The sequence below is a fragment of the Rhipicephalus microplus genome, chromosome 4 (assembly GCF_043290135.1).
Source record: "Rhipicephalus microplus isolate Deutch F79 chromosome 4, USDA_Rmic, whole genome shotgun sequence".
Taxonomy (NCBI): Eukaryota; Metazoa; Arthropoda; class Arachnida; order Ixodida; family Ixodidae; genus Rhipicephalus; species Rhipicephalus microplus.
Genome location: NC_134703.1, coordinates 90532372 through 90553310, shown reverse-complemented (window position 1 = coordinate 90553310; position 20939 = coordinate 90532372).

Sequence of the window (20939 nt, the reverse complement as noted above, 5' to 3'; positions counted from 1 at the left end):
CTTCTTTAGTTACTTCCCTGTGAGCTGTGGTTACCCCTTGCGTCAGTGACGGTGCAGTGAGGCATGAAATGATTGTTTAACCCGAAGGCCACTCAAGTAATGGCTTCGCGTTTCGTCGAGGTTGTCATTTTTTTTCTCTGTCACGTATACCAAGAATGAACCATTTCGCGCGAAGAGTTCGTGAAAGCATAGAATAGGTCGAAAGAAAGTTTCGGGTGTCACCTGCGACATGAGTGGTTTTTTTCCTCATTACCTTTTCAAATCACTTGCTAGCGGGGCACTCATCAGGATGCTCAGTTTTTCACAATTCGGGTAACCCTGAAAAGAGCCTAGAGTCCTCTATAGAACTGTTTTTTTTTTTTGGGGGGGGGGGAGGGAGCGGGGTGAAGGGAGGTAGCAGGTGGCGATGGATGTAAGGCAAAATGATTTTTTAAAATAATTTTGGTAACACAAATTCACCACAATGAAACATTTGTCTTAAGTACGCAGTAGATCGTGTGAACGCTATTGTAATCACGTTACTCATATTGATAGCACAATGGAATGTATGCAAATAGTCGTGGGTAGTCATATTAGTGTTTGAAAAATTGCTAGCTAGCACAAGGCAGTGCTCTTGCACGTGTTTTTTATGCATGTTTCAATGTAGCAATGTTTTTCTTCGGTGTGCGCGGACATGCTTGTCATTACGCTATTCTTTATTACTTGAGTTGAATCTGTTGTAGAAGCGTAAAAGCCTACGGTTTTCTTGACTTTGCTGAATGAACACAGCTGTTTTTTCATGTTTTGTCTATCTCAGACGACCTCTAAACAAAAAAAAGATCCACAGCTTTCACCTTATTAAGTCTCGAGTAACCTTGTATGTGAAAGAGGCAACTGACATTCACTGGTGTGTAACCTGTATGCACATTTCTCATGGGGAAGAACTTCTTAGCAGCGGAAATTTCGCCCTGGTCAGGAGAATGAATCCGAGACCAATGCCCTCTCGCGATGCTCACTGTGCCAACGGTACCAACAAAGTGCTAGCAGTTGGCAGCGCAAGGGTAAATCAATGCCACATTAGATGTGTATTAGTGGTACATTAAACTGGCTTATATTAGGCTTACTCATTGTTGACTGTGGTGATTCTTCCTTCTTTGGGAAGAGGTTTTTCAAAATTAAAACTTTGGTCTAATACCTCTTCTAACACCCTTAGCTTAATTGTTTTTTCAAGCCACTGTCACCCGGGAGCAGCACTAAAGCACTAAAGTTTTTACATTAAACGGAAAGTTGAAAGCCGCAACTACGTGCGCGCCTTTCGATTGATGTTTCGTAACAGCAGGCCCGTATAAATGGCATCATTCTGAATAATGCCATATTCACCTGCATTGTAGTCGTAGCCGTCAATATTTTGCCAGAAAATTTACGCTTAACATATTTTAAATGCGAAGTATTTCTTAGCGAACTTCAGCGACTTTGAGCGTATCTATCTATCTATCTATCTATCTATCTATCTATCTATCTATCTATCTATCTATCTATCTATCTATCTATCTATCTATCTATCTATCTATCTATCTATCTATCTATCTATCTATCTATCTATCTATCTATCTATCTATCTATCTATCTATCTATCTATCTATCTATCTATCTATCTATCTATCTATCTATCTATCTATCTATCTATCTATCTATCTATCTATCTATCTATCTATCTATCTATCTATCTATCTATCTATCTATCTATCTATCTATCTAGCCGCCTACGACTTTTAGCTCTCCTGGCCGTTCCGATAATGGTATCGATAGCAAATTTGGGATGGCATAACATGAGTGTATTAAGAACATATTCGACTAGCCATAACTCGAAAATATGACATGCATGTCATGATTGTCATGCTCTACATTTCGTGGTCCTGCAGCTCTTGCAGTGGTTTCGTTCACATGGCATGTTGCAAAACTGGTATGGTATGGCATGATTGCATGGCAAACACAAGCGACAGACCCTAACATGAAAATAATGACATGCGTGTCATGTAACTACATGACTACATGCCACATTTATGATGTGCTCGCGGCCGTTTCACTAGCGTCACACATACCGAAATCAGTATAACGGTACGTGAATATATGACGAAGGTATGTGACTGGTTCAAACATGATAATCATGAGTTGCGTGGCATGTAACAACATGACTACATGCCACGCATATGATGCGCTCACATCCGTTTCGCTAGCTTCACTTATACCAAACTCGGTATTACGCGACGCGAACGGACGACGTAGGTAAATGACACATCCAAACATGATAGCAAGAAGCCAATCAATCAGCTAGCACTAAGAGGGAAAGTACAGGAATTCAGAGTGTCGCTGCAGAACAGGTATTCGGCTCTTAGTGAGGAAACCAACCTTACCGTAGATACAATGAATGATAATCTGACGAGTATCATTACGGAGTGTGCAGTGGAAGTTGGAGGCTGGGTAGTTAGACAGGATACTGGCAAGCTTTCCCAAGAAACGAAGAACCTAATTAAGAAGCGTGTAATCATGAAAGTGTCAAGTACAACAGACAAAATAGAACTGGCAGAGCTTTCGAAGTTGATTAATAGACGTAAGGTATGCGATGTAAGAAGGTATAACATGGAGAGAATTGAACACGCTCTGAAAAACGGAGGAAGTGTCAAAGCATTGAAGAGGAAACTTGGGATAGGCAAAAGTCGGATGTATGCACTAAGGGACAAAGAAGGCAAAATAACTACCAATATGGATAGGATAGTTAAAATAGCGGAGGAGTTTTACAGAGATCTGTACAGTAGCCGAGACAACCACGACCTTAATACTATAAGAACTAGCAGTAACCCAGATTACACTCCACCAGTAATGATAGAAGAAGTCAGAAAAGCTTTGGAGAGCATGCAAAGGGGCAAAGCTGCTGGTGAGGATCAGGTAACATCAGATTTGCTGAAAGATGGAGGACAGATTGTGTTAGAAAAACTAGCCACCCTGTTTACGAGGTGTCTCCTGACGGGAAGAGTACCAGAGTATTGGAAGAACGCTAACATCATCTTAATACATAAGAAAGGAGATGACAAGGACTTGAAGAATTACAGGCCGATCAGCTTGCTCTCTGTAGTATACAAGCTATTTACAAAGGTAATTGCTAACAGAGTAAAGAAAACATTAGAATTCAATCAACCAAAGGAACAAGCAGGATTTCGAACAGGCTACTCAACAATTGACCACATTCATACTATCAATCAGGTAATAGAGAAATGCTCAGAGTATAACCAACCACTATACATAGCCTTCATAGATTACGAGAAAGCGTTTGATTCAGTAGAAGTATCAGCCGTCATGCAAACACTGCGGAATCAGGGCGTAGATGAAGTATATATAAACATTCTGGAAGAAATCTACAGGGGATCAACTGCTACCATAGTGCTTCATAAAAAAAGCAACAGAATACCAATCAAGAAGGGTGTAAGGCAGGGGGACACAATTTCCCCAATGCTATTTACCGCGTGCTTACACGAGGTTTTCAGAAGCCTAGAATGGGAGCAGTTAGGGATAAGAGTCAATGGAGAATACCTTAGTAACCTGCGCTTCGCCGATGACATTGCATTGCTGAGTAACTCGGGGGACGAATTGCAACTCATGATTACGGAGTTAGACAAGGAGAGCAGAAAGGTGGGTCTTAAAATTAATCTGCAGAAAACGAAAGTAATGTACAACAACCTCGGCAAGGAGCAGCGCTTCGAGATAGGTAATAGTGCACTTGAAGTGGTAAAAGACTATGTCTACTTAGGGCAGGTAATAACCGCAGAGCCGAACCACGAGATTGAAGTAACTAGAAGAATTAGAATGGGGTGGAGCACATTCGGCAAGCACTCTCAAATTATGACAGGTAGATTGCCACTATCCCTCAAGAGGAAGGTATATAACAGCTGTATCTTGCCGGTACTTAGCTACGGAGCAGAAACCTGGAGACTTACAAAGAGGGTTCAGCTTAAATTGAGGACGACGCAGCGAGCAATGGAAAGAAAAATGGTAGGTGTAACCTTAAGAGACAAGAAGAGAGCAGAGTGGATTAGGGAACAAACGACGGGGGTTAAGAATATCATAGCTGAAATCAAGATGAAGAAATGGACATGGGCAGGGCATGTAGCGCGTAGACAGGATAACCGCTGGTCATTAAGGGTAACCGACTGGATTCCCAGAGAAGGGAAGCGGGTTAGGGGGAGACAGAAGGTTAGGTGGGCAGATGAGATTAAGAAGTTTGCGGGTATAAATTGGCAGCAGCAAGCACAGGACCGGGTTAACTGGCGGAACATGGGAGAGGCCTTTGTCCTGCAGTGGACGTAGTCAGGCTGATGATGATGATGATGATGATGAAACATGATAATCATGTCATGCGTGTTATGTAACCACATGACTTCATGCCACACTAGTGATGTGCTCGCGGCCATTTCGCTAGCTTCACATGCCAAATTTGGTATTACGTGACGCCAATGAATGATGAAGGTATATTACTGGTGCAAACATCATAATTATGAGGTGCGTGTCATGTGAGAACATGACTACATGTCACAGTCAAGGCGCCAATACATTTCGACTTGACGCGGTGCGCCTGCTCGCTGGCGTTCTATTTCGTCGCATCAGGCCGGCGTTGCCATGCCAGGCGCCGGTCTTGTCATATACTCGCAGGCACGCGCCTCGTTGCGTTTCTTTGACGCATGTGCGTTTTAGCGCGTCCGGCGTCCCTCCGTCACGAAAAGAGGGAGATGCAGTGTTGTCTGGGTAACGCATGGGCGAGAAATTCAGCATGTCGCATTTCGCGCTTGTTGCTGTCGGGCCACACTGAGATACGCGGGTCGCGCCTCGCATCAGACTATAGAGTGCTTGCGTTTTACTAACGTAGCGTCGCTATGCCCAGCGTGCGCGTGCGTCAACGCTAGATTGGAGTTGATTGGGCCCTTCATGATGCGCTCGCGGCTGTTTTGCTAGCTCCGCATATACCAAATTTGGTGTTAGGTGACGTCAATGGTTACAAAAGATATTACTGGTGCAAACATGATAATCCTGACACGCGTGCCATGTAAGAACATAATATACCACGCTCAAAGCTTGCTCGTGGACGTTTCGCTAGCTTTCCATATACTAAATTTGGTATCACGTGACGTGAATAGATGACGAAGGTAAACGACACATCAAAACATGATGATCATGACATGGAAGTCATGTACGGCATCGTTTACCTCTACTTCGTAACGTTGTGCTGATTTTAAAGTGACATATCAACATTTCTCATTCGTGCTTCGCATATCTTCGATTCCCACTGCACGTGGGATCTGGCAATTTTTTCATCACTGCATTTCCAGTGACCAGTTTATAATTAACCTATATTCTGTACTTTTTTCTCGCATTCTAATGAAGTTTCATGAGCATATCGTATCACAGCGTTGGTTGTAGAATCCTGTAGTTTACTTTAACATCATCTTTTTACAAAACGAACCTGAAAAACGATATAAAAAGTTCCTCGCCTTTCTTGATCCTGCATACTTAGTCAACAGCTACATGGACGCTCATAATGCTCAGTGAGGGCCCTTCGTCAAGTGACGTGAAAAAGTTTCGGTCGGTTTATAACAGTTTAGGTTATCACAGCAAACCTAAACGTTTTCCAATACAGTATAAAATGTAATAAATAAACCTCTCGTTCATTTAGTACGCACTAAATTGGCCGAAATTGTGAGCGATTCGAACCGAGATCCATTCTTCTTTCTGAGCTGGCAAACACATATGGCACATTTCTGGCGAAGTAAGGCCTAGCTTCGAGAGAAAAAAATTCATTCTTTACCATGACAGCACAAAAAGCAGATATCGGAAAAGTGCATGCAAACTCGTGGAGCTGCATTTGAAGACTCTTAAAGCAAACTTCTTAGCTATATACAGCTCCATGGAAATTCTTGTGGTATACTGAAAACGTACGTCGGACAAAAAATTTAAATTCTGGCGGCTTTCTGCATTTCTTGTGGCTAAGCTCTTGTATTGAGCTCTTCAGCTGGACGTCGGAATCGTAAATTAGTGATTTCTGAACACTTTCGCTATTGAGACTGACGTCGTTATAGGGAGGTCAAGTAGAATTGCATCCAGGGCATTCTCATTGCATTTGCGTGGGTGGCAGGGGGAAGCCGAATGTGAAATTTGGTTCGTGACAGATGCATTAGCCAGCCACAGAGTGCCTTTGCATACTATCCCCCCTCCCCCTTTTTTTTACTGAATACCCGATGAACCTTCCAGCCTGCATGATCACCCACCTTACGTATCTAATGATAAGCTAGTGCCAATGGGGCGCCTTTGAAGAATGAAAAGCCCCGTCACGCTAATTTTCTCGCAATCGGTCCACTAAAAGGGGTGAGGGAAAGTTCGGCCTTGCATTTTTATTTGAAACGAAGCTACACGAATTACTATTTGCTCTAGGATAGTTAAAAACCACAGCGACGACTGCATTTCTCCATAATAGCTGAAAGCTGTCGCTTGTTGCTGGTTGGTCTCAACCTTTGCCATCAATCCTTGTGTCGCCAAGACGGTGACATCATCCACATACAGCACAGGCTGAACACCGGTGACCTAAATCCGCTGGGCAAAGAGTTTTCGTATAACCAGATTCAATAATAATGATGACAAAACTGCTCCCCGAGGGCTCCCCTGTGTGCCTAAGTTCTGCCTCTTGTAGCTGGTTAAAAGACTACCGATTTGTGAGGAATCGTTTGATACAACCGAAAGTATTAGGGCCATAACCCGTTTGCAAAAAGTAGGATAAAGTGATCTCTTAGGTCACCGGGTCGAAAGCAGCCCATAACCTTAGTGCGAGAACCACTTATCATTGCTGGGGTGTTCAATAGGGTTTCCTGTAAAGTTTCAGCAGGACATGTTGCGCGGACCGGTATGGGTGGAGACCATAACACCTTCAAAGGGCTTTTTATAGCGGAAGGTGGCGGAACATACGCCCACACATATGAGCTATTAGTAGGCAGCTAATGTTTAAACAAGACAATACCACCTGTCAAAACTTTGAATCACGCGACACCCCACGTCGCGTGAAGCAAAAATTTGACAGGTGATATTTTCTTCTTAAAACATTAGCTGCCTACCTTAGCGCATGTGTGTGGGTGTATGTTCCGCCATCTTGCGCTATAAAAAGCCTTTTTTCTCTTGTGAAGTTGCAGCAGGATGTCTTGAGTGGACCGGTGTGGGTGCAGACCGTAACACCTTCAAATGGCTTTTTATAGGGGAAGATGGTGAAACATACGCCCACACACATGCGCTAAGGTAGGAAGCTAATGTTTAAACAAGATAATACCACCCGTGAAAACTTCGCATCACGCAACAAGAATTTGTTGTAACAAGAATTTCTTTATTTCATCAAGCTCTTGTCGTCCGCTCAACTTCTATATATTTTTGATTTTCACAAACATTTCAAGATGAAGCTCTCAATAAGCGCCACTAACACATGCATCAATGTTTAGAAAAAAAGTCAAATATGTACGACGAAACAAGAGAACGTGAAGTGTGTATACGTCTTTATATTTCGTCGAATAAAGATTGCTCCATTATTTCTCGCTGTTCAAGATTTTTCTTCCCCACTTCATTTTCCGCATTGCCTTTACACATATGCATTTATAAACTCAATATTTTGAGCTTACACAGATCTCACTTTCTTCCCACTCAAAGCCCGATCAGCGCACGAATAAATTAGTTAGCAACCCACACGCGAAATGCAGTTTTGCCTGCATGCGAGGGATACTTGACCACGACTGCCTTCTTTTCTGATTACTCATTAGAGTAGCAATGTTTGCGTGCACTTCATTCACTGAACATGTACTCATTCCAGAGAAATTTCGAGTTCACTAAATTATAAACAACGACATTGGGAATATCAGAACTAGCTACAAGCGCACTCGTCGGGATTTTTAATAACCGCTCACACAAGGGGACGGTGGGCTGCTGCTCGAAAGCTATCTTATTTAGTTGTTTCTTTCTGTGCACTGAAATAAGCAACCCACATCAGCAAATTTGCTGGAATTGTGTCGAAGGATAGCCAAGAACGGCGCAATTGTGCTTCAAATAACAAATATCAATAAATGGTGTGCTAATACAATAAATTAAGTTCAAATGGGTGTGTTCTGCAAAGTTACAATTTCGATCCTTCATACTTTAATTGCAATCCCAAAAGCCACATTCCAATGAGAGCTGGAGGACCACGATTCTCACACTACAGCTTGGCATGAATGCTAGTACAATTCCATCTCGAAGCACATTTACATTTGAATATTTGTTACAATTGCTTATCGTTCATCAAGCTGAAAATCGGCATTACGCCAGGAATACCGTGACTGCTTGATCGCCAAGTTATGCCTGTTTTGCAACGCCATGCTTTCGAAAAAAAAAATCAGGCAGGCTCAAACTGATTATTCCAGATCTGAACAAAGGACGGAACTGCGCGTTATTTTTTGTTTCTCTTCATTCTGCTCTCTCTTCCTTAATCTGCTTATTTTCTCTCATCTCTCTGTTCTTGCTTTGTATTGTCTCTGTTTATTACTACGCCTTTCTCTCACTCTCTCTCTCTCGTTTGTTTCCATCTTTCATTCCCTTACTTTTCTATTTCTTTCCCCCTCTTCCTCTCTGTATTATCTTGCCCCCTCCTTATTTCTACATTTTGACTATCTCTATCCACCTGCTTTTTTTTTCTATTCGCTCTTGCTGTTCCTATTTCTACGTTTCATTCTCTCTATACATCTCTTTCTCATTCTTTGATACTATGCTTTACATTCCACCCTTCCTGATCCAAATTTTTTTTCTGCCCTCTTGCTATACGTTATTATACAAGGATCGCTTTACTAGCGTTTTTTAGTAAAAAAAAAGTTCGGCAGATTCCAAGCACCTGCAAATTGACGTTATGCGAAGCATGCTGATTGATTGATATGTAGGGTTTAACGTCCCAAAACCACCATGTGATTATGACAGACGCCGTAGTGGAGGGCTCCGGAAATTTCGACCACCTGGGGTTCTTTAACGTCCACCCGAATCTGAGCACACGGGCTTACAACATTTCCGCCTCCATCGAAAATGCAGCCGCCGCAGCCGGGATTCGAACCCATGACCTGCGGGTGAGCAGCCGAGTACCTTAGCCACTAGACCACCGCGGCGGGGTGAAGCATGCGGAGGGAAGGGGACCGTGTTGCAATTTGTTATATTGTGTGGCACGTCATGAAATGACGCAAAATGTATGAAGAAACGTTGCACGCAGAGACTAGTGATGAAGAGTTGCAGATGTTTATATACCCAGTTATTTGCACTGGCGCAATGATGCCAAATGGAACATACGTATTAGCAAAACCAGAAGCTGATATGAAGTGCCGATGCTCGCGAGGATGCTCGCGAGGAGGCCCTAAACACTGCCACAGAAATCAACTTCAATGCATGGCAACTAACCACAATTGATGTTGACCCGACGTGACGACTGTATGAAAAGAGCACATGTTTAATGTTTATAAAATTAGGTAGGCAGCACTGCAACCACTATTGACGTTTCACGAAGATTAACGTTTATTCAAAAAGTAGTTCCGAGACCTGGAGTAGCTCTGTGGTAAAACACTTCGTTGCCACGCAGAATGCTTGGGTTCAATTCCAGCAGAGACCGTGACATTTATTTTTTGAATTTGTCGGGTTCACGCTACGGATCGCGGGTATTTCTTAACGCTCACACGTTAAAATTGCCCACGTGTGTTCTCGTCGTTCCTGGGTAGATACTAAGTGTCAATTACCTGTGGCACATACCCACATACAAGTGACACATACCTCCGTTTTCTAGGACGTCCCTTCACTCAACGCTTCACCTCCACTTGAAAAAGCCGATTGGAGCGCCGTCTCTAGGCACGGCAAGTCACTGCATGTCAGTGATATTCTGCTGCGATTTTTGAGTAGCGCAGCGTCACCTTCAGCCGAACGGTGGCGCAGTGCTCAACTCTGTCAAGTGAAGGCTGAAAGTCAAGTCAAGGAGGGTTTGTGAATATGGGGGGTAGCCGCTCATGGGTATGTGCCACTGTCTGGCGGGACGAGTTTGACGACGCACGTGATAGAATTGTGACATTATTGAGGTCTTGAGCAGTGCGTCATATTCGTCAGACCATCTTACCTTCGTATGCTAATTTTGGTTCACGCCATGCTAAGCGGGTCACCACGAGAGCACCCAAACGTAAGCGGCTAGATAGATAGATAGATAGATAGATAGATAGATAGATAGATAGATAGATAGATAGATAGATAGATAGATAGATACGCTCAAAGTCTCCGAAGTTCGCTAACAAATGCTTCACATTAAAAAAGAACATTCGATTAAGCATTAGTGAAGCCTCAGCATCTTTGCATGCCTCCGAATCGGAATTTCTACGGTGCTCCTGTTGGCGTGCGTAGTTGTCAGTTGTGCTATTCTGCAGGCGTAACCACTCAATCGTTTAAAAGCGATAGAAATAAAGAGCTCGTTTTGCAGAAATTTCGGCGTCGGCGTTGTTAGATGCGAGCCTAAAATCATCATCTGGGCCATGGTCGAAAAACCGAGAAATATGCAAATGAATTAAACAATATTGTTTAATTGCGACGTCGGTTCTTCTGGCCAGGACAGTACCGCGCCGTGCGTCGATATGTCGCCACTTGCGACCTCTGCCAGCACCGGAAAAGACCTTCTTTGCTGCCAGCTGGACAGCTTCACCCGATCGAAGTCCCCTCTGAACCATTTCATCGCGTGGGACTCGACCTTCTTGGCCCTTTTCCGACGACGACACTGGGAAATAAATGGATCGCCATCGCCACAGTTTATGCGACCCATTACGCGATAACAAAGGCCATGCCAACCACTTCCACCACTGACGTCGCAGATTTTCTTCTTCATGACGTCGTCTTACACCACGGTGCACCACGACAGCTGCTTACAGACCGCGGCCGCTCTTTCTTGTACAAAGTTGTCGACGACCTCCTTCGATCGTGTGCCACAGTGCATAAGCTATCTACCGTCTACCACCGAAAAACTAATGGCCTAACTGAACGTCTCAACCACACGCTCACAGAGATGCTTTCGATGTACGTATACGAATATCATCGGGACTGGCACACCACGTTGGCATATGTGACTTTCGCATATAATTCATCTCGACATGACATCACGGGATTCTCACCTTTTTATTATTTGTATGCTCGCGACCCCATATTGCCATTTGAAACCACCTTACCTCTCAAGCCATCTTCTTGCGAGTACGCTCGCGAAGCCATTGATCGGGTTCAGATGGCTCGTCAAGTTGCCCAATCTCGTCTCACCAGGTCACATGATATGCAAAATGCCCGCTACGACCACCAGCATCATAATATAACGTTTGCCCCAGGTGACCGCGTGCTCCTCTGGTCTCCGTGTCGCCGTGTGGGTCTCTCCGAAAAACTTTTGTCTCGATACGCAGGACCCTCCTTATTCTTACGTCAAGTTAGCGACGTCAACTACGAGATAGCGCCATTGCACTCCAATACGTCACCAAGTTCATCACTTGTTGACATTGTTCATGTTTCGTGCATGAAACCCTACTTCTGTCACACTTCTTCGGACTCTCGCCGAGACGGCGCTCCAACGCCCGGGGGTCCTGTTACGAAGTAAAGGAAGATGAAGGACAGAACTAGCTGACACGCGCGCGAGTGTGCCAATCAGCCATTGTGATTCTCGCCTGAGGTTGTTCCTCTGTAATTGCGTGTATACAGAAGTTACTGACCCCGTAACATATTTCGGATTCGAGTGAGGATCAAACCTGGGTTGTTTTCGCTGCAAGTGTGTGTGTTGCCACACAGCCACGCGTCTGCTTAAAGTCAAAGTCAAAATAGCTTCCACTTCTTCAAAATACAGTGAGAATAAATTATATTCTATGCTTTAAAAACACACGATTTCTGTGTACAGGCTTCTCAATACAACATGCAATATCGCAGTAATATCGTGTGGTACCACCGGTCTCGGCGTCAGAGCAGGTGATTATCTTAATGACTTCATAGTTAGAAACCAGCCACCCATTACAAATGGCACACACGTTGCTGTGCGTATACCATTAAGACTACGTAGTGATTGCATATAAAGTTCTAAAACATTGCTTCTGGTTAAAAACTTTCTACATATTACAACGAATGAAGTCAAATGCGAATGCTTCACTGACACAAGCTACTTTCAACTATATTGATGACATTGTAGTGATCCTCAATTTAAATTTCTTGAGTAACATGAACCATCAAAAATATGCTCTAAGTTGCTCTCATTTACACAACCATTGTATTACTTTGTTTGAGTAGCATACGAAGGAACTAGGGAAGCCGAAAAATGTTCACTGCCATTTAGAAAGGTCAACTTAGCACTGAGAGCATAAAAAGGCCCTCATCTTCAATGTTCTTCATGAACACCAGTCTTTTGCGGCTTGAAACGATGTCCGTTACCGGCAAGAGGAAGTCAATAAGAAAGCCGGTTTCTTTAGAACAAAAAACACGTCCTCTTCCAGTGCGCTCTTACTGGGAGGGTCACTCTTGCTTTGAATTTTTTTACCAAGGGCTCTTATAAGGATACAAAACAATACACGACCCTGATAATGTCTATTGTTCACTTCCTTAGACTTGTTCGCCGTCAGCTTGTACACATGTTTCAATTGCTGCTTGTCACGAGTGACTTCAACAACCATCAAACAAAACACAACCTCGTTTCAAAGTAACAGCGTTAAAACACAGTTTCATTTGCGAGAATGTTCTCGGTTAGCAAAATACCATTAGCAAAATACTTTGCGAATCAGTGTGCCCTAAAATCGACCTTCATCGTTTTTGCTGAACGTCGTCGTAATAGCATTGGCAAGCGTTTTTCTGAAATGTAATTTAAACTTGAAGAACTGCCTGTATCTTCACTTCCCAGCAGGTATGTTGACAGCACTGGAGCACTGTACGGAGTACGGGTTGTTTTTCTTCTTTTCAGAGTACGTTCAAGAACGATGAAATAGAATGCGATGCGAAGTCTGTGAGTCCACATGGCAAATCGAGTTCATTTTTTTTTTGCTTAGAACAAGTGGTTTCTGGCAAAACAATAACTTATAGAAGAACGTCTTCGTCACGTAAATAACCTGAAAAAGTCGCATAAGCGCGTATACGGGAGCTAATACGTACACGTATATAATCAAGCAATGAAATAACACTCGTCCTCGAGTTTTGTTCAGACTGTTTTCTTTTTTGCATTTCGTTTTTGTTCTCAAGTAACCAGACATAAACGCAGAATCTACCTCGTTTGTTGTTTTTTCTCGCTATCGCAAGTTTTTATATTTGCCCCAGGAGAAAAAAAAGTGGTAGCACTCAGGCACACTTCAGGTATGAGTTAATAATGAATAAAGTAGCTCATTCAGCGTGCCAGATAAATGAGTGGTGGTGAACGCTTGTAGTAAGTGTACACCTCAGCAATTTATTTTATTGAAGTATTACAGAGGTTCAAAAGTTCGCGCCATGAATTGCCGGTTACAACGAGCCAAGCCATGCACGTACCCTGAACCAAAAAAAGTTTACCGACCACGTGAGCATGTGCGGAATCGCTTGTCCACGCCCTCTAGTGGTTCGCCATACCGTAGACCACAGTGCTAAGTTGGAAACGGGTCTTGTTGTTGTATCAGTTTTCTACTCCTGCGCCGACTATTTTTCGTTGTTTTCCCGCAAAGCGCTTCTTCGCGATATGAGCTTCACACGTATACTGTGATCGCCAAACCAAAGCTATGACTGTGAGCCGTTAGGTGGCTGTGTGCTGATAGATTGCTGTCGAGAGAGACGTATGTATCTGCGGCTGCCGAAAAGCGCGCTGCGTTAAAAAGGGTAACGTTGAAAACATTCAGTGGGAAAATAGCCAGGCCATCGATTTAGGGTAGGACGCATCTTGAGCGCAGCGCTGCTGTCGATCGCTTCTGACGTAGGCAAAATGTCGCTCTTGGCTCCACGCTCGCGGTTTCCTTAAACACTCGTGGACTGCTGTTGCTCAAAGTTAATGTAGCACTCATACCACTCAGACAATGTGACGCCGCGGATCTTGTGTTTACTAAATGCGCACCGTTTCACTCGCGTTCATGATTCTCGCATGACTTTTAGAAGCTAGGTATATATTCTAAATATACGCACCGATACTCCATTTCATCTGGACGCTTTAAATGCGAACAAAGAGTGCAAGACAAAGCACAAAGCGGGAAAATGGAAAAGTGTTGACGGTAGAATAATACAGCTGGTGGAACTGTCTGACGGGGTTGCTCGTCAGGATTGGGTATTCGTTCACGTTAAATATTAAGAAGGCCTTTAGTGTAATAAAAAGCATGCGGTCGCGTCTGTCGAACGCATAACCTTCTTTGTTAATGCTTCTGTCAAATGATTTTTTTGTGTGTTTTCACTAATTCGCGTACAGTTTGGCACAGCGAAGCATGAGCCCATTGCCACTCGTATACTGCCGGTCGAACAACTCCGTCTTACACGGATATGCACCGCTTTTTTTAGAGAAGTACGCACTTCTTGTTGGCGACCAATGACTATATGGACCTGATCGGGCTCAACCAGGCTGTTCACAGTAGAGCGTGTGTTGCACGCAATGCCTCGGTAGCCATGGCTTAGTTGCTGCGCATTCGCTGTTTGGCCAGGTGGTGTGGCATCTAGTCACTAGTTCTTGCGATTCGAACACCCTTTTTTTTCTATATTTATGTATCTCTCTATCCCCCTACTTCTTTCCGTCACTCTTTTTCTCGTCGATGTTCTCTCTTTGCATTGCTTTCTTTCTTTTTTCTTCTTTCTGCCCTACCCTTTATTCTCCCCCACCCTCTTTTCTGCCCTGCTAACCACTATATTTCTCTTCTTACGCTCCATTCTCTTCGCCGCTCATCTGCTGCAATATATGCTATACAAGGCTATACTATATCGGATGGCGTGCCGACGATTTAGGACACTGGCCATGAGTTCTAAGCTAGGTCGTGTAAAATCCCGCCTCTTGACAAGCTTTTTCTCACGACGCAGAAAATTTTTTCTATTTTTGTCATGAATTTATCAATTTCTTTAGTTATTTCGGTTTTTCTGTACTCGTTAACTCATCCATCTTGGTTAATAAAACAACGCCGTAATGTCGAATCGGGGGATTTGCCCAGATGTCATGGCACCAGCCCGTTAATGATGATGCCAAGGGCAGGGTCGACACATTACGGCCGTCCTAAAGAGATGATTTGTCAGAAAACAATAATAAATAAGGCGCCATTGTTTTCGTTAGCAAAAGCTTCATTAGAAAATAAGGCAACAGGACAAACTAGTCTTGTCATTCTGTGCACACAGATGTGGAGTTCAGTCATGCCCGGCACGTTTAACGGTGCACAAGCCGCAGTTTTCGCCTAGACGGGGAAACACATCCATTAGCTGTGTTCGCACTGATTAATCGTTCTGCCCAACACGAGCTGCCGCCGTTGCACGTTGTAAAGGAGGGAAGGGTGCCGTGGTTAACGTCCAGAAGGATAACAACGACTTGCATCACTCTCACTGTTACAGGCGTGCACAGGCGTCATGGTGGTGACAGATGGCAGCGACACAGGAACGAAAGTAGGGAACATCTCCGCATGTGAGCCCAAAAACAATAAGAGGCTGTTTGCCACAATTGAGTTGGTACCTTCTCACCATCAAAACACATCACGTGTACGTCAAGCTGTCGCTCAACGAACAGCATTTGAGTTCAACTCGCATGCCAACGGCACACCATGCAAGCTGTATTTATAACGACTCAACGGGAGCGTCACTCTTTAACTGTAAAAGTAATCATTTTTTTTCATATTAGATATCTGCAGCCACTTTACCTATAATTGCCGAGCTAACACATTCGGCAGTGCTCACTGAAACTTCAGCTACCCACAGAAGTCTATCGGCTTCAGGACTTACTCTGCTGGCTGTACTACGGTTCTTTGTGACTTCAACACATGTGGACATTGTCACTTTCTCCTGAGAATCTTTTTGAAATATACGTAAATGAAATGTATGTGGTTTCGATGTTTGCTGCTGTCCCAAAAGGAGCATATGCATAAAGTTTGTTGATATTTTATGCGTGGGCATCTTTTTCCTTTTATTGAGCACTCGTCTTCAAAAAATTGTAATCACATTGCACCAGTGGCTGGTGCAGACACTCTACTGAATGCTACGGTATATACTTCTTGAACTTGCAGCTTTCATAGGTCATCCACCTTATTTAGAAACGCAAACTCTTTAGCTAGGCCTTTCTCTGGGAGATCACAGGTACTTAATACTCATCTCATAATTTAACGACAAATAAATGTTAATACGAATAGTGATGCCAACCAAGCAGCAAATACAACAGTTTAGTAGTATACGCATCACTGCTTGGTGCTTTATGTTTTCTTCCTTCCATTATGTAGGTACTGATGTCAAAAAAACTCACCACAGAAGGTGCCTCAGAGACAGGTACCAAGAACAACCATGACGCAGCGCATGAGCGCAGGACTTTTTTTGTTTCTTCACCGTATGTCATATTCGAGAAACCCACAGCAGCAGAAGTGGCAGAATACAATCCAATTCAAAGTACAGTCCCTGGTGAACGTTAATGCGTGATCATGGAGTCAATATCGAAGGTATAAAAAGCACGCCAAAGTGATAAAGAATCGAGCTCAGACACCGTGTGATGCACAGAAATAAAAGTACAAAGCGCTGACAACAGAAGCGTTTGCCCGATCCAGAGCGACCAGAACGAAAGCGCCAAAGTGAAATGGAAGTGGAAGCAGAAAATGATTATCGCGACTAGTGTGTAGATCCAGTCGTTTATTTGATTACTGAAATTCATCAAATAACGTCAATATTACAACACAATGAAAGTGCACTGAAGTGTGCGGAACTGTCTTAGCGATTCAAAGTTCGCAGGTGAGCAAGATGAGTGCGTTTAAATGAGGAAATTGACACAGATTCGCCCGAAATATGATTTATTGTTTGTGATAACCGATAATTTCATGGCCATAGAAACTAACGTTTGCAGATTTATCGGCATGATAAATTGTGATAAACAGTTGCCTCTATCGAATTTACGTAAACACACCCACTGATGAGTGCATTTAATAACGACGAGCACTTGCTGAGCCGGTTCCCACGACGCTGGTCTCATGATTAACGTAAAAAAGGGCGAACGCTTCGTGCTGCCTCGCGTTCAGAACAAGGTGTGCTACAGGTTTGCATCTGCACGTCCTCGTGCCTATGGGGGGCAGAAATGCTGTGAAAACAAATAAAACAACAATCTCAGCTTTTGAAGTCGTCAAAAAATCAATTACATTGGCACGTCGAATTCCTAAGTTCACGTGTTTTCTCCTCCTGGAACCTTGTGACATATTCTATCTTAATAATAGCTTTCCCGCTACTTGAATGCTCGGCAATTTTATTTCGATGAGAACAATAGGTAACTATGGAAACACCGTAACACTATACTATACTCGTTATGCTTAGAGCACTTCTCTCTCAATATATATATATATATATATATATATATATATATATATATATATATATATATAAGTTTGTGCTCCTCAGTATCAGCGCACCAATAACAAGCAATAAAACTTGAAAAAACAACTTAAAAAAAGAGGCGGCAAATTCTAGTTCAAATAACAACGAAACCAATCAAAGAAGATGACTTCACAGAAACTTCCATGGGATGTTGCTCAATGAATAAAAAAAAGTGTCAATTTGAAGCCGCGTCATATTTGTTAAACACAATATTAATGACCAAAATAATGTCTGTTGACTATCATTGGTGTTGTACAAAGACATTGCATCAGCAGTTGTTAAATAATTAAAATTGTTGTAGATAAAATAGTAAAAAAAGTTGCCTCTTTCTTTTTCTCGCGTGAACCACGTGTATGCTAATGCTACTGCCGTTCTCGGTGATATTAGTTAATGTGAGAAAAAGGAAGCTATGCTAGAAGCAGCAACAAATAAAAGTGACTGATAGAAGACGTTCAGTACCATGCGTTCTAATCTTGTCGTTTGACCAGCAATAATTGGTAACACTTCATGCAAGCGTCACCACGATCGAAAGGCCTCATCAGGTTCAAACTTTGCAAGCATGGATGAGCATAGAAGAAAGACTTTTAAATGCGAAGCATTTCTTTTGAGTACTGCAAGCACCTTCGGCGTCCGACAGTCCGTCCGTCCACCCGTCCGTCCGTCCATCCATCCATCCATCCATCCATCCATCCATCCATCCATCCATCCATCCATCCATCCATCCTTCTATCTATCTATCTATCTATCTATCTATCTATCTATCTATCTATCTATCTATCTATCTATCTATCTATCTATCTATCTATCTATCTATCTATCTATCTATCTATCTATCTATCTATCTATCTATCTATCTATCTATCTATCTATCTATCTATCTATCTATCTATCTATCTATCTATCTATCTATCTATCTATCTATCTATCTATCTATCTATCTATCTATCTATCTATCTATCTATCTATCTATCTATCTATCTATCTATCTATCTATCTATCTATCACAAGACATGAATAAAGTGACAATCCCGCCACGTACGTCGTCAAACATAACCCACCAGACAGTGCCGCATACCCACAAACGGGTAAATGGCACTAATATGCGGGTATGTGCCACAGGGTGCATAGTATGTACCCATGAAGACGAGAACTCACATGGGCAATTGAATGTGTAAGTGTTAAAAATATTGGCCCGAATCTACATGTTACACTGTAAATGTCGTCGAAAGACGATAGTCTTGCGTCTGGAGAGAGTGAACAAAACGTTTATTTGGTGTTCTGCGCGAGAAAATTGGTGAATGGTATTCTGAAGGCGCTGCGTTAGAGTGCCTCGAGCATGTAGCGGAGGCCAACAAGCGCATCTAGGATGGATGGATAGATTGATATGGCAGTACCCTTTAGATCGGGCGGTGGCTATTGCCACCAAGCCGTAGAACTTAGTGAACCGAAAACTAGATTTATTATTTTTTTCCTTCAAATAGTAAGGCTGACGACTCGCACCTCGCAGTGAAGGGTCCAATCCTCACTCGCGCCTTGACTTTAGCACCCAATCAAATAACCTCCTTCCAGTTAATTCTACCCACTTAGTCTATTTTGCCCTCCTTGTGCCTAAACCCCTGTGCTTTGAAAAAACTATGCGTCCTCATCCTGAACTATTGGGTGAAGCCCTTTACAGAACATTATCATGTGTTTGACAGTTTCCTCTTCCTCTCCTAGGCATGTTAAACACAAGCGCCATCTGGCTGTTATCTTCGAAAACGAAGGTGTGTGCAACCGCGGAGAAAGGTGCGCGTCAGTCTCGGAGGTGATAAGGTGTAGAATGCAAAGCGACGGGCAGGTACCACCACTGTGTCGTCGTAACAAAGCGTTGGAAACACCTTCTTGAGTATCGCGTTGCACTGTCAGCGCAGCGCGATAAACGCTACAGTCCTTACAGTTACTTGTGTGTGCCTCTTCCAGTATAAAGGCAGACATACAAAACATCGAAGCGTTGTTGTGGCTCCTCAGATATGCGCAATAATTGCTTTTTATTTGAAAATCGCACAACTATGAACGCTAAACCTTGAGCAATATTGGTGAGCGCTGCGGATAGGGTTGGCTGTTTCATGCTGTTTGAGGGATCGTTAAGGCAGACAAACAGAGAAATGTACAGACAGACAGACAGACAGATCAAAATTTTTCCGTCGAAGGTCCGCAAGAAAGACTATCATCTTTAAAGCCTTGAATCAGCATAGTTGGCCCGACGATTGCAGATAGTAAACGTCAGAATCCCAGCAGGAATGAAACCCAAGAATTATGAGTTGCAATCAAGCATTCTACCTCGGAACTACTTATCAAATAGGCCCAAATGTTAATAAAACTTCGATTGTAGTGGAAGTGCTACATATGTACTTTTATAATACAGCAGCCCCGTCGGGGTAACGTTAATTATAATAATGTGCCATGCTCTGAAGTTGATTTAGGTAGCAGTGTCTTGGGCTGCCATCCTGGTGTGCACCAGAGCTTCACATCAACTCATTTCTTATGGTGTTTCGAATACTCACTTTCCTGTTGGCATCGTTAGACAAATGACAACAGCCCATTATATAAACATCTGCAACTCTTCAGCAAATGTCTGTTCATGTAAACTTTTACATAAAGTTAGCGTCATTTTATGACTTATACCTCAATTAAAAAATTACAGCACAGTCACTTTCCCTCCGCATGCTTCGCACAACGTTGATTCCTAAGGTACGTGGGATCTGCTGATTTTTTTTAGAATAAGCTTGTCGAAAACGAACATGAAACAAAGATTCCTTCAAAATAAACAAAAGTTGCGCCTTTTGTAAAATCAGATTAATAAGCGCCTCTCTCTAACGCAGCAACTGCCAATTAAAGCAGCCAGCTTGGGCTTACTTGGCTTGCTTCTTATGCTCAGAGCTGTTATTAATGATACAGTTTGAAGTTTTCTTTCCTGAAGTGTCAAAACAACGTCGACTTACTTTTGGTTGCCTGCGGCTAAACCTTTCACAGCCCCCATCGCACTCCACACAGATTCAATTGTTTGCATCATCAGTATAGCTTCCTTCTAATTTATACAGCACTTGAGTGGTCACTTGTGGCTGGAAACAGGAGAATAATACTGTGTAAGAGCAAATGGAAAGTTTTTGCCTCATTTATTTTTTCCACAAACGCTCTTAATGAGTTGCATTTTCAGTTTCACGTTGAAAAGCAAAAAAAATCATGCAATTCATTTGCTGGGGAGAGCGCTGCTACTTTCTGCATTTTCTCATTCCGTAACAAACTAATCATTTGGATAATTATTGTTCGCTTCTAGATCACTTTATTGAGAACTTACAATT